This window comes from Nyctibius grandis, chromosome 8 (assembly GCF_013368605.1).
Source record: "Nyctibius grandis isolate bNycGra1 chromosome 8, bNycGra1.pri, whole genome shotgun sequence".
In the NCBI taxonomy this organism is placed as follows: Eukaryota; Metazoa; Chordata; class Aves; order Nyctibiiformes; family Nyctibiidae; genus Nyctibius; species Nyctibius grandis.
The window spans coordinates 21,190,498-21,202,653 of NC_090665.1; the positions used below are offsets into that span (position 1 = coordinate 21,190,498).

The window sequence follows — 12,156 nt, forward strand, 5'->3', positions numbered from 1 at the left end:
GTTATCTGGCAATCTGTCGCTCACACTCTACGTCTTTGACACGGGCTCTCTGCTGCTGAAACACACCTGCTCCCCTCCGCTTATTCTTTAGGGACTTCACTAACTCTTGCTACTAAGCTCTCGCTCCTCAAATGGATATGAAGAGGAAGCGTGCACAATTGTTTTCTACCATCCCAGATAAAATGGGGTTTTCCCTCCTTTAAAAGAGCAAGTGATAGGAGCACATAGTCATCTGGAGCTTCGAGTGCATGTCGTTGCCTCTTTTCCTTAGGGCTCTCCTTAGGCAGCATCCCAAAATATTCGGAATGGCTTCTGAAACTCAAGTCAACTTTTATTCGGGCACGTACTAGAACATCCAGCTACCAAAATAGAAATCGCAAAATACACAGGTAAAACCAAAGAAACAAAAAGATTTAAAAGCACCCCTTTGCTCTGCCCAGCACACCGTTACAAGCGGTGCTCCCCTGGTTTCAGAACACCAAGTCAGAGGCTTTTTGGGCTGCAACAAATTCTGTGTATCTGCTCACCGGTGAAAGCATCTTTCTGTCACCTCTCAACAGAGCCGCTTTCTGCACTTCTCGGAGGTATCTCTGTGTCTGCACACCTGGGTCAGATACAGTGATCTCCCTCTCTCTCTCAAAGGGCTACCACCCAACAGGCAGGAACACCCGCCACGTCTAACATTCAGCCACGGCCTCTGCAAAGGCACAGGACACAAACTGTTTAATATGTTAATGTCATCAAACACAATCCACAGACATCTGGCACTTCCCTACACCAGCGTCTTTCCAAGATAAAAAGCCTTACACATTCAAATCAATATTTTAACTACTGCATTAAATTAGCACCTTTCTGCTTCACATCTAATCCCAGCTGTCTTCCGTCCACGACCTGACCTGCTCAGGGAAGTGATCTCAACACCATATGCCACTGCTCACCCAAGCCAAGCCAGCTCACTTGTTTGTCCTTGTCAACACCAGGACACAGAAAGCTGCCATGTATTTGCTAGCAGCAAACCCCAAAACAATATATTTAATACAGTAGAGCCTGACGGGTTTTTGTGTTGGGGAAGCCTTTAATGACAGACGTGGTCATTAATCTCAGAAATTCAGAACAGTGGTCTCTGGATCATAGAATAATTGATGTCTTCAGGACACTTGCCGTAAACCAGCTTAGGGGAAGAGGGTGAATTTTATTTGTCTTCACTATTAATGTGCACAATTGGTAAACCCAAAATTACACCACATACCTAGGGTTTCCAGCTCTTTTAATCCAGCCATCTCACCAGAATCGTAAAGATTCCACTTTCCAAGACTTCATATTTCACTGCAACAAGTCCACAAAAGCCTCAGTCTTTTAAATATGAACTACTTCGACCCTACCTCATTAACAAATAAACCACAATGCCATTTAGTATGTGCAAGCACTGCCTTTCTCTCAGTGAGTGAGCTTTGAAAATTTAAAAGGGAAGTCACTTTGGGAACAGAGATTACTCCTATTTTAAAAAAAAGCAATAAAAACCTGCCTGTAGGCATTAAAATCTTCAAAATCAGTACAGCTTAAGAAACCTTATTAATCACAGAAGATAAACAAGCCCAAGAACACATAATAAATTTTTCAAAAATCTTCACAGTCAAATGATGAGACACTTTGGATTAAGTAAGTCACTATATCATTTCAGCAATGAAAGCCCAGCAAAAGCACAGATAAAAGAACAAAACTGCCTGGCAGATAAATTGCAAGAGGACTAAGAAGAAACATGAACAACTATCTGAAGCATATTAAGCATATCTGGAACAGACACATACAGGAGAACTGGCACATCCACAAAACCGATGGTTTTCAACTCAATTTGCAGCAGCACAGTGGGGATTAAGGCAGGCACAAAGCACAGCTCAGAAAAACAAACCTATCATCAAATCTAAAGTTCAAGCAGTCGTCAGTGCCTTCCTGGAGACTGCACATGGCCTGTGAATGGGGGGAACTCCACTGCAGTATACCCACGGATGTTAAGACAGTTTTCCCAGCACCGCCAGCTGAGTTTCTGTGTCCGCACTCTGAACAAGGAGAGGAGGGAGACTTGGGTCAGAACATTCCTCTGAGGAAGATGCAGAACACAAATCTCAAACAAAGGACAGCAAACAATTAATGTATGAGGAATCCATTTGCAATTAATAGATAGCGTTGTCCTAAAAGCTCTGATAAAAGTCAAGTAAGAGGGATAAAGCTAATACAGTGTGAATTGATTGTGGATTCTCAGAAAACTGGTCTAACATCAGAGTGGTCAGCAAAAGATTAACAAAGGGTTTGTACTAAAACAAAGCAGGGCGACGAGGCTGTCTTTGCCTTGTTAGCTTGACACCCAGGTTTTGTTTTAATGCCATCATCTCTATAATTAAACATGACAAAAACAAAGGTACAAAGGAAGGCAGCCTATAGCAGGGGGACCAGCGCTGAGAAACTGCACATGGAAAAGAAAAAGCCTTCACGGATGAGAATCACTTCCAACAGCTGGAACAGGAAAGCTCAGCAGGGAGGGTGGCAGAGAGGCAGAACCAGGCACAGGCAATCCCTGCCCTGGCCGGCTTGCCCGCAGGTGAGCAAAGACCAGAGCTGCCCTAAGCACATCTCCCAGACAGCCCGGGCTGTGGTGGGGACTGGATCCACTGCAACACCGAAATCTGTTAGCCTGAAAACCCCAGGCAAGAGCTGGAATGCGAACCCTGCGTGGAGGGGCCGTATTCCTGTGAGAACTGAGGGCTTGTGTTGTGCAGACTTCACCTGCTTGAACTAACCCTGAACCACCAAACCAAATTTAACGTTTATAAAGAATGTAACAGCTGCACATTACAAACAAAACTCTCTCTCTTTACTATTTCTACAAACAAAACTCTCTTTACTATTTCTACAAACAAAATAAGGTGAATTTCACAATTTAAAAACAACGTTGCAGGTGTTAAAACACAGTTCAGGTCAGTATGCAACTAACCTGTGGAAAAATCCTAGGAACAATTTTTTTGGCTTTAAAAGACAGATTTTGCCAATCCAAAACACATCTGCAGTTATCTGCAGCCTGACTCAGCATTAGAGAGCTATGAAAAAGGAACAGCAGAGAATTGGATTAATGAGCTTTTGTTGAGTTGATGAGGGTAACACTCCTGAAATTCTACACAACAAAGAAGAAGTTGCTAAAAAAATAAATAAATAAATATTTCACCTGATCTACTGCTACAGCATAAAGTAATCATGTAGGTTGGAAGAGCCCTTGGCAGGTCATCTGCTCCAACCCAGCGCTCAAAGCAGGGCTCACTCAAATCAGGTCACTCAAGGCATTGTCCAGTCAACTAGAAACGGTTTAAAGGTTACACACATTGGCTAAAACCACCTACAACTTAGAATGATAGTAGACAGACTAAAGCTTGGTTATGACTAAGCAACTCTTAAAAGGAAAAAAAAAAGGTCACGATTTCTTCACTGTCCAATGTCTTTACTGAAATTGGCCATCATCATCCATACACATTAAAGTACAAACGACCCTTTTCTGAGAAGAGATTCAGTTGACATGAAAAGGCAAGCAACTACTGACTCATGGAAGGAAAAAGAAGAAAGAAAAAGTGGCATAACAGACTAATACAACATAAACAAGCTCACAGGACTGTAAAATTAGACTGCAATATCTGAAAATGTAGGAAAAAAATTTAAAAAAAATTGGGAGTCACCAGAAGGAAACACTGCGCAATCACCTTCTATTAGCTCCCCCAAAAGTCATCTACACTTCCACAGACTTCCATGCAAGGAAATTAGCTATGCACCTGGTTGTAAGAGTTCAACTGCAACAGAGGTTCTAGCAGTTACACTGGCACATCATTGATTTGCAAAAAAAAAATGAGTAGTCCAGGTCACTAAAGAATACATCCACTCCTCAGGGAGCCTCTTTATATAGAAATAATTCCACGTTTTGGGCCTCCACAAGACCAAGATACAAGAGGAGGGCCATTGTCTGAAGAGTGCTTTAGAAGAAGCAAAGGCCCGACTCACATCTTCACAGAACAAACCTGTAGGTCTCTCTCACACCCTCATTTACTGTTACAGCCCCATTCTGGTGATAAACCCAAGTGTCTTGAGATAGCAGGACTCCATGGTATGTAGAAAGACAAAGGTATTACCCACGTCCTTGAAAGAAATGTAGGTCAAATTTGTCTAAATAACATACAACTATATATAACATACAAGTCATCTTCTGGTGGAACCTGTCTGTGGTATTATTTGCAATTAGGGCAAGAGCCCATGCAAGAACAATGCATTAGTCTATGTAAAGACTGACAGAAATATTAATTACTGTAAACATAACATTTTTTCTCCTACTGAGAATATTCATTTTCCTTTGTTGTTCACTATCCATTCAAAACTCAAACAATTAAGGACAGGTACATACCTATGAGACTGTCCCTACAAAGGGTCAGTGACCATTTCACATGTTTAAAATAATTGCAATATGTATCACTATAATTCTTAAAAGACTGAAGCACAAATTTCAACCCTTTCAAACTTTCTTGCAGGTATTCGGACCAAGATTTCAGTTGGATTTTGAGAGAAATTATATTAAAATGCTTATTATTTTCCAGTCTTGTTTTCTTCCCTCTAGGATTTAACCCAACACTGTAGCAAGGATTTGCAGAAGCCTAACTAATAACTTGCTGTTAGTTTTTGTGAGGTATTAGGCTTTATTTAGAGTAGCATTCAACCATACATTTTAATAGTTCATAATAATCTCTGCTTAAACACAGGTCAACTAACCATCATGGATGAAGCCAAAATATATATTTAAAGAAGATTTATGAAGTTCTGTAGCCTGCTAAGTAACTTCTGCTGGTCAAATCCTGTCTGAAGCAACTTAACCTGACCTATATTTAAAGCAGGTATTTAAAAATGATTGCTCTATTTTTGTGGGAGAAAATAAGACTGTCTCACAGTATCATGCTCAAAGTATTCATCGTGTCTCCTCCCCCTTCAAGGGTTCATTTCTGGACTGATACATTATACCAACACTTTTAAGCGTCACAAAAAAGATATTCAAGTCTCCAGTTAAAACATAAAAAGCATCTTTAATAAAAATCTGTATATTTATAGTTAGTTTTCTTCATTTGCTATTGAATGTACACAGCCTTGGATATATTATTTGTGGGTCGTTTTTCCCTTTAATCTGAAATTCAGATTAAATTAGTACTTTCAAAAAACCCAGAGAGACTTCTCATTAGTGGAAAATCTGACATGCTTATGAGCTTGAAGGCAAAATTCAGGAAGGGAGATATCTGGTCTCCTTTTAATTTCATATTCTGGTAACACATGACAAAAACAAGTTCTCTGCATCAAGAATTCTAAAGATGTGGCTTTTTAAATATAGTTGGTTGTATAAATCAGCAAAATGCAATACTCTAGTGGGTTTTTTTTCTTGCACAGAAGAAATTATATTCTTAAAATACGAAACATGAGTAGTTACTGTTTGTTGGCAAGGAACAGTAAGAAATGGTAAGGAATTCACCTTACAGAGATGGTAAGGATGTGTACTCTGCCCAGAAACAGCCAGAAGCTTATATTACCTTATTACTGAATGCCTTGGGGTTTTTTCTCCCTTCTCCTTCAGAAATTAAGTTCTGGAAAAATCCAACTCGCACATTTTTTCCACAGACTTCGCATACCCCAGCTCCTCTTGGCATCCCACTGGCAGCCTCTGGGCAAGGGGCTGTGGGTGCAGCTCACACCCCGTTCTGGATCCGGGGGAGCTGGGGGGACGGTGGCAGCTCTGCAGTGCCACAGCTACAGCTCCACAAGTTGAGGCAAGGCATCCTGCTTCGCAAATGGAGAGGCTGACCAGGGATGCTACATCCTCTCGCCTTCCACCTCTATGCACCTGCAAGTCCCTGCTGAGCGTTCGGCACCGGCACATGCCGCCCCGGAGCCTCCTCCCCAGAGCACCCAAGCACCTGCTGCGCAGCGACTTGTCTTACAGCGGGAGCTAAAGCGAGCAGTGGCGAGGATACAGAGCGAAGTGCCCAACAGTTCAGTGTTGTTCTTGTACAGCTGTACGGGGTCACCAAGCAGGGATGCAAACAGCAGCAATCACACTAGAGGGGCTGGGATTATTAGAGCAAACAGGCTGCCAAGAGGGGCTGTGCAGCAACGCAGCAACTGCCTCCTCCAGGCAACGTCCCGGCGGGACTGCACACGGTGCTCACACCGTCCTCGTGACATAAGAGCTGCCCGCAGCACTCAAGCCAATAAAATAAAACTCTACTACTTTTCCTTGTGGAGAATCCTGATTTCTGTTTTCTACGACTCATCTGTAAAACCAAAACCTCCAGTGCAAAACAAGATGACAGAAAGTAGAGGAAAATTATTACTGGAAAAGCAAAATATCCTCTCCAGACATGCTGAAACACCAACACCCAAGCCTGAACCATCAAGGTGGAGAAAGTATTTAAAAGAAAAAAAAAACTCCCCACACTTTACATGGGAACCAGCACCCTGCCAGAATAGCTGCCAACATCCTAAAAAGCAGTGGCAGATAGCAAAATTCTTTTAATCAAAAGACAGGCCTGAAGCACTGACCAAAGTATCAAAGTATTTATGGAAACAAACTTCAAACCAAAAGAGAAGCTCCATATGCAGGATCTGCCTGAGAGCCCGGGACTTGGCGATTCTGCGAGTGCCTGAAACGGGCAGGCTCTAAAAGACAGTCTGTAATTTATGGCTGCCACAGGCTGAGGCAGCTAGCAAGAGATGATTTCCCACTATAGTTTTAGTCCTCCTCTGTTGACTGTTACTTTCCTTAGGCTTTCAGTAAATGGAAACAAAAATAAAAAACAAATTAAAAAAAAATTTATCTACACGCATTCCATTAAAAAAATAAAAATCCACAGTCGTTGTCAAGGAAACTTTACAGAGATGACGTACAGCATCTTAACAGCTACCTTTTAGATTTCCTTTCAGTTTGGTTTATTCAAGGTAATTCAAAGATAAATAGTTGAAATGTCCCGAGGAGACCCACCTTCAGGCTTCTGCAGACAGTCACAGATGTTCTAACATACTGGAAGGTCCGTGCTTGCCCAGTAATTCTGTTCTCATGTACTACACCAATTTTAAGGGGAAAAATGCAAGCAGCTCTTCAGGCGTACTCAGCCTCCTGTTCCCGAGGTGACCTAAGGGCTTACATTGACAGGGTCCTAAATGATGGCTTTTCCCTCAGCGTGAGGCTGCAGGACCACAGCCGGATGCTGCCACATCCCTTACAACACACTTGAATCTAGCTGCACTGCCATCCTCCGTCTCTGTACTACAGGAGCACCCCAACCACTGCATTTACAACCCCTTTGCACTGCTCTGGGCATTTTACACAGCAGAGTAGGAAGGGAGCTCTCAACCACTGCAACCTTTTACTCTGGCAAAAAAAAAAAAAAAAAAAAAAAGTATCCCAACTTGCATTCACTCTGTTTGTGCAGAAGTAAACTGCCCAGTCTGAGTCACAGCATTACAGGTAATATTTACAGACAAAAACACAGCCCACAATCTAGCACAGGTCCTTTTTTCATTCTGCAGTTTCTCTGACAAAGCAAACCACTGAGGTCTTTTTAAGGGGAAAAACAACGTAATTCCATTTTAGAACAGTCTAACTGAAAAGTCTGTCTAAACCAGTTCTCCTTTTGCCCCTACTTCTGAAGCTTTAAATCGTTTTAGAACCATGACCATTTACATAAACAGACAAAGAGGGGAAAAATAAAAACATGTGGAGTGATAAATACTATAAGGAAAATACTTCTCCACTCTTTTCCATAGATCTGGCCCCAAATATAAAACAAAGTGGGAAACAATGACAATTCTCAATAAAACTTTAAGCTGCCAGTCATATTTGGTTTGGAAGTTAACCAGTCACCCTATCCAATGGGGTTCCCAAACAAAAACTCTCATCGCTGTAATTACCCACCAGAGACACCATAGTATGTTTTCAGCCAGCAGTGGAACATTTTTTGAGTTTTAACTTTTAACACTGTCATTTTTCTACACCATTTAAAAATCAAAACATGTACAAAATTCAGAGGCATTTGCCATTCAAGGGAGTTTCCCTCTATTGCTGATCTGGTCCAGGTTTCACACACTACAATTTAATAATAGCCAAACTGAATTTGAGAACACATCTGGCTCCCAGTCTTTTGCTTCAAAGTCCAGGCCACACAATTATATAAAAGATGCCTAGAACCACTAAGACTTGTACGTTTTCATCAAGTCTGTACTTTTTTAAAAAGTCACCTGTGTGCCTACTAGAAATGGTAAACAACCCTGGCAAAACTATGCATAGGTTTTGGAATGTTCCAGTAAGTTTTCAAACCTGTCTCAAATCTCATTCTCCTGTCACCCACCAGATATGTTCCGAAAAAAAACCCGAGGCATTATTTATGTAAATAAATCGCCATAGCTTGAAAACAGTAGGGCTTCTTGAAGAAAGTTCCCTCACCCTACTGCTCCATGTGAAATACCCCAGGAGCCAGACAGCACCTCAGGCAGACCAGCCTGGCACCCGGTGCAGTGGGAAGCAGCACACAAAAAGACCATACTCAGACCTTGTGCCTTTTGCTCCTGTACAAGGGCATATAAAGCAGGACTGGTCAAGTCCCCCATTGTCCAAAACCTACGTGACAGAGGACTCTGGCAGCAGGAAGGAAGGTATCTTATGGGATCCACAGCAACTACATCACCTTGAAGAATGGCTATTACAGTTAAAAAAAAAAGTCCTATCTCCAAGCACTTGGCAAAGCGCAGTCTGCTTACACGTCTCCCTCAGGGTAAGGAAACGAAGAAGATTCAGCTGGCACTTGATCCAGCAAGCCAATCCAGCACGCAATGTTTGACAAACATCAACCGACCGCTCCACAGAGCTGCCTTCTGCACCTCTGGTACCATGGCACTGCAGACACAAGGCAGAGGATAGCTTCTGCTCTGGTAAAAGTGATCCTTGCCAATAGGTCCACTTCCATCCACTGCAGCTGTTGGTGCGACAGAGTACTTTCAGCACTCAGAGCTGTTGTTTGCTATCAAGAGAGATTTTGGGGGAAACTTTCTCAATGATTTACCCTGTAAGTTAAACAGTGTTACAATCCATGTAAAGCATCAGCCTTGAGGGGGAAAAAACACCACAGGAAAGCAGACTAGCTTAGATCAGAACTCAGAAACCACAACAGAAGAGAAGGGGACCAAGAACAAACATCAAAACAGGACACAAAGTTTTCTACTGATCCTGGGTCCATCCCAGCCTACCAATACTGAAGACTCTGAGGTCCAATACTGGTTGTTTTCCCCAGCATTTCTCTCCTTGTGTCTAAACTCGAGATGTGACAACTGTTAGCTCTGAAACAATTGCCTTGGGAGTTTGTCTTACAAGGAAGGACAGACTTACATTAGGACTGCTGACACGACACCCATCACCTCCACTTCATCGTGGCTGCAGAAATCACTGCTCATAAAGCAGCTCCAGACCCTTCACAGCACAGTCTATTAAAGTAAACCAGCACTGACTTCTGCTTGACTGGGCGGCGAACTGCTGCAAGCAATTCCTGAACCCTCACAGGTCAGGCATGGGACAGACTGTAATCCTGTCTATACTGAGTCAGAACCTACGGAAAACCAGCTGAACTTGGCCTTTACTACTCCCTTTGCTTCAGAGTCAGCTACAACTCACAAGTCTGGCTTCAAATCGCCACAGTTGCACATGAGGAAAAGGGGGGATAAAATACCAGGCACTTACAGGAGTGATGCCCTGCCCTAAAGCAGAAGTTTAAAAAAGGAAGATATATACCATTTGTATAATTATGCATTTAATGTAACTGTTTCACTTTTCTAAACAAACTTAGCACAGAGAGGAAGAGACATTTTCAACATTCACTGCTTAGAAAAGCAGTAGTATGTTTTAAAATGACCAGTCGTCCTGCACAAAGCTGCACGCTGCTTGCTAACAGAGAATCACAATCTCACAATAGCATAAAACATCCATTTCCGCTCCAAATGCTTCAGGAGGTAACTCCCTTCAAACAAAACAAAACACAACAACAGCAACAACAACAACAAAAAAAACCACCAAAACACTGGCTTGGGCATTTTCCTGAGTCTAAACTTACAAACTCTGATTTTCATTCAATGATCTGACACAAATTATAGAATCATAGAACTGTTTAGGTTGGAAAGACCTTTAAGATCATCAAGTCCAACCGTTAACCTAACACTACCAACTCCACCACTAAACCATCTCCCTAAGCACCACATCTACTCACCTTTTAAATACCTCCAGGGATGGTGACTCAACCACTTCCCTGGGCAGCCTGTTCCAATGTTTGACAATCCTTTACGTGAAGGAATTTTTCCTGATATCCAATCGAAACCTCCCCTGGCGCAACTTGAGGCCATTTCCTCTTGTCCTATCACTTGCTGCTTGGGAGAAGAGACCGACACCCACCTCACTACAACCTCCTTTCAGGTAGCTGTAGAGAGCGATAAGGTCTCTCCTCAGCCTCCTTTTCTCCAGGCTAAACACCCCCAGTTCCCTCAGCCGCTCCTTGTAAGACTTGTGCTCCGGACCCTTCACCAGCTTCGTTGCCCTTCTTTGGACTCGCTCCAACACCTCAATGTCTGTCTTGAGCGAGGAACACAAAACTGAACACAGTGTTTGATTATTATAAAGCAGCATGACCAAATTTTTTCTCCAAGCAGTTCAGAATTTAGAATTTGGAAACCAAATTTTACAGTCTGAAGAAAAAGAAAAGAAGCATATTGCTTTCAGAAAAAAACCTTTATACATGAAACAAGACTACATTGCTACCACTTTGTGCAACACTGAGAACCAAATTGTGAGGGCTGCGTGCCTCTGAATGACGTCATGTGTTAAGAGGAACAGATTCAGTGCAAGGAAGGACCTTCAACATGGCAATAGGAAACAAATAGTAAATACAGATCTACTAAGTACATAGTGTCTATGTCCCGTGTAGCTGGACAGTTGAAATTCTTTGTTCTTCAATGCTCTATCGCAGTAAAGTGCTCCATATCATGCAGTATCAAAAGGGCTAACAGAAGTTTTCTGAAGGATGTTCTGAAATTTTCAGGTGGGGATTACTGCCTTATTGAGTCAGCTGGTGGGTCACCACGTGCTAGTACTTGGCCCACTTTTATCAAGAGCAATTTGATGTACTTATACTACTCATGGACACTGACCAAACATTCTGCTCTGAGACAGTACTGAAACTACGCTTCCATTAACATCACATTGCAAGTGTTTCCTTAAATGTTTGCATGCTCACTTCATTAAAAGCTTAAGTTCAGAATCAAGTGTTTTCTTAGTTTAATGTTAAATTAGTCAGGAACTATAATTTGAAGAAGACTAAAAATTTGCAGCTATGTTTAATTTGAAAGCAGCTCATCCAGCACTTGTAGACTCTAATATAATTTTGCAGGTAGCAATTGTTTTGCGGTTGGAGGGGAAAAATTGGTTTTGGCTTTAAGACTTTGGTTTGGTTTTTAAATTCTCCAAACTCCAGCTGGTTTTCATAATAGTTTTATACAGTGATAGAAGAAGAGAGTTTTGTCTTTGCTTCGGAGATGGTCTTTGTTCCGAGTTTGAACTAATCTCTCCACAAGCCGAAGCTGGTAGACGTTAAGATATCAGGCTACGTGTATGTCTTAAAACTGCTTGGTTCCTGCTAGCCTGTATGGCAGTTCTCATTATGTAAAAATTTCTATATGTATTTTGGTATTCGCATTGAGCTTCATGATGGCTGCTTGCTGTAGCTTAAGTGCTTTTTAAAGCACCCCTCAAACACCTTTATCTCCTGGAATTCCTCTTGCATAAATGTTATCTTGTAATTAAGTGGAAAATAACGTCCTCTTTTGATGAAATGTGATTCACTCTCCTATGTGCCTACTTCCTCATCTCTAAATAAAGCTCATTTTTGTTAACAATTCAGTTTCATATTTCAGCTGAAGTTCCTCTAGGACCTTCACCCTATAGGCAATTCATAAACAACCATATCACATCAAGGGCAGAGCCATAAAGAGCCTAACAGGCAAAACAAGCTGCAATCAGACCCAGTGGCATGTACCCACAGGAGGCTGAAAAGG

General features: G+C 41.9%; 1 protein-coding gene across 1 annotated transcript in view; it reads right to left on the bottom strand.

The window, feature by feature from the left end:
• PXYLP1 (2-phosphoxylose phosphatase 1) overlaps positions 1-12,156 on the bottom strand; it is a 57,250-nt gene that overhangs the window by 26,506 nt on the left and 18,588 nt on the right. The gene's annotated exons all lie outside the window — the stretch shown is intronic.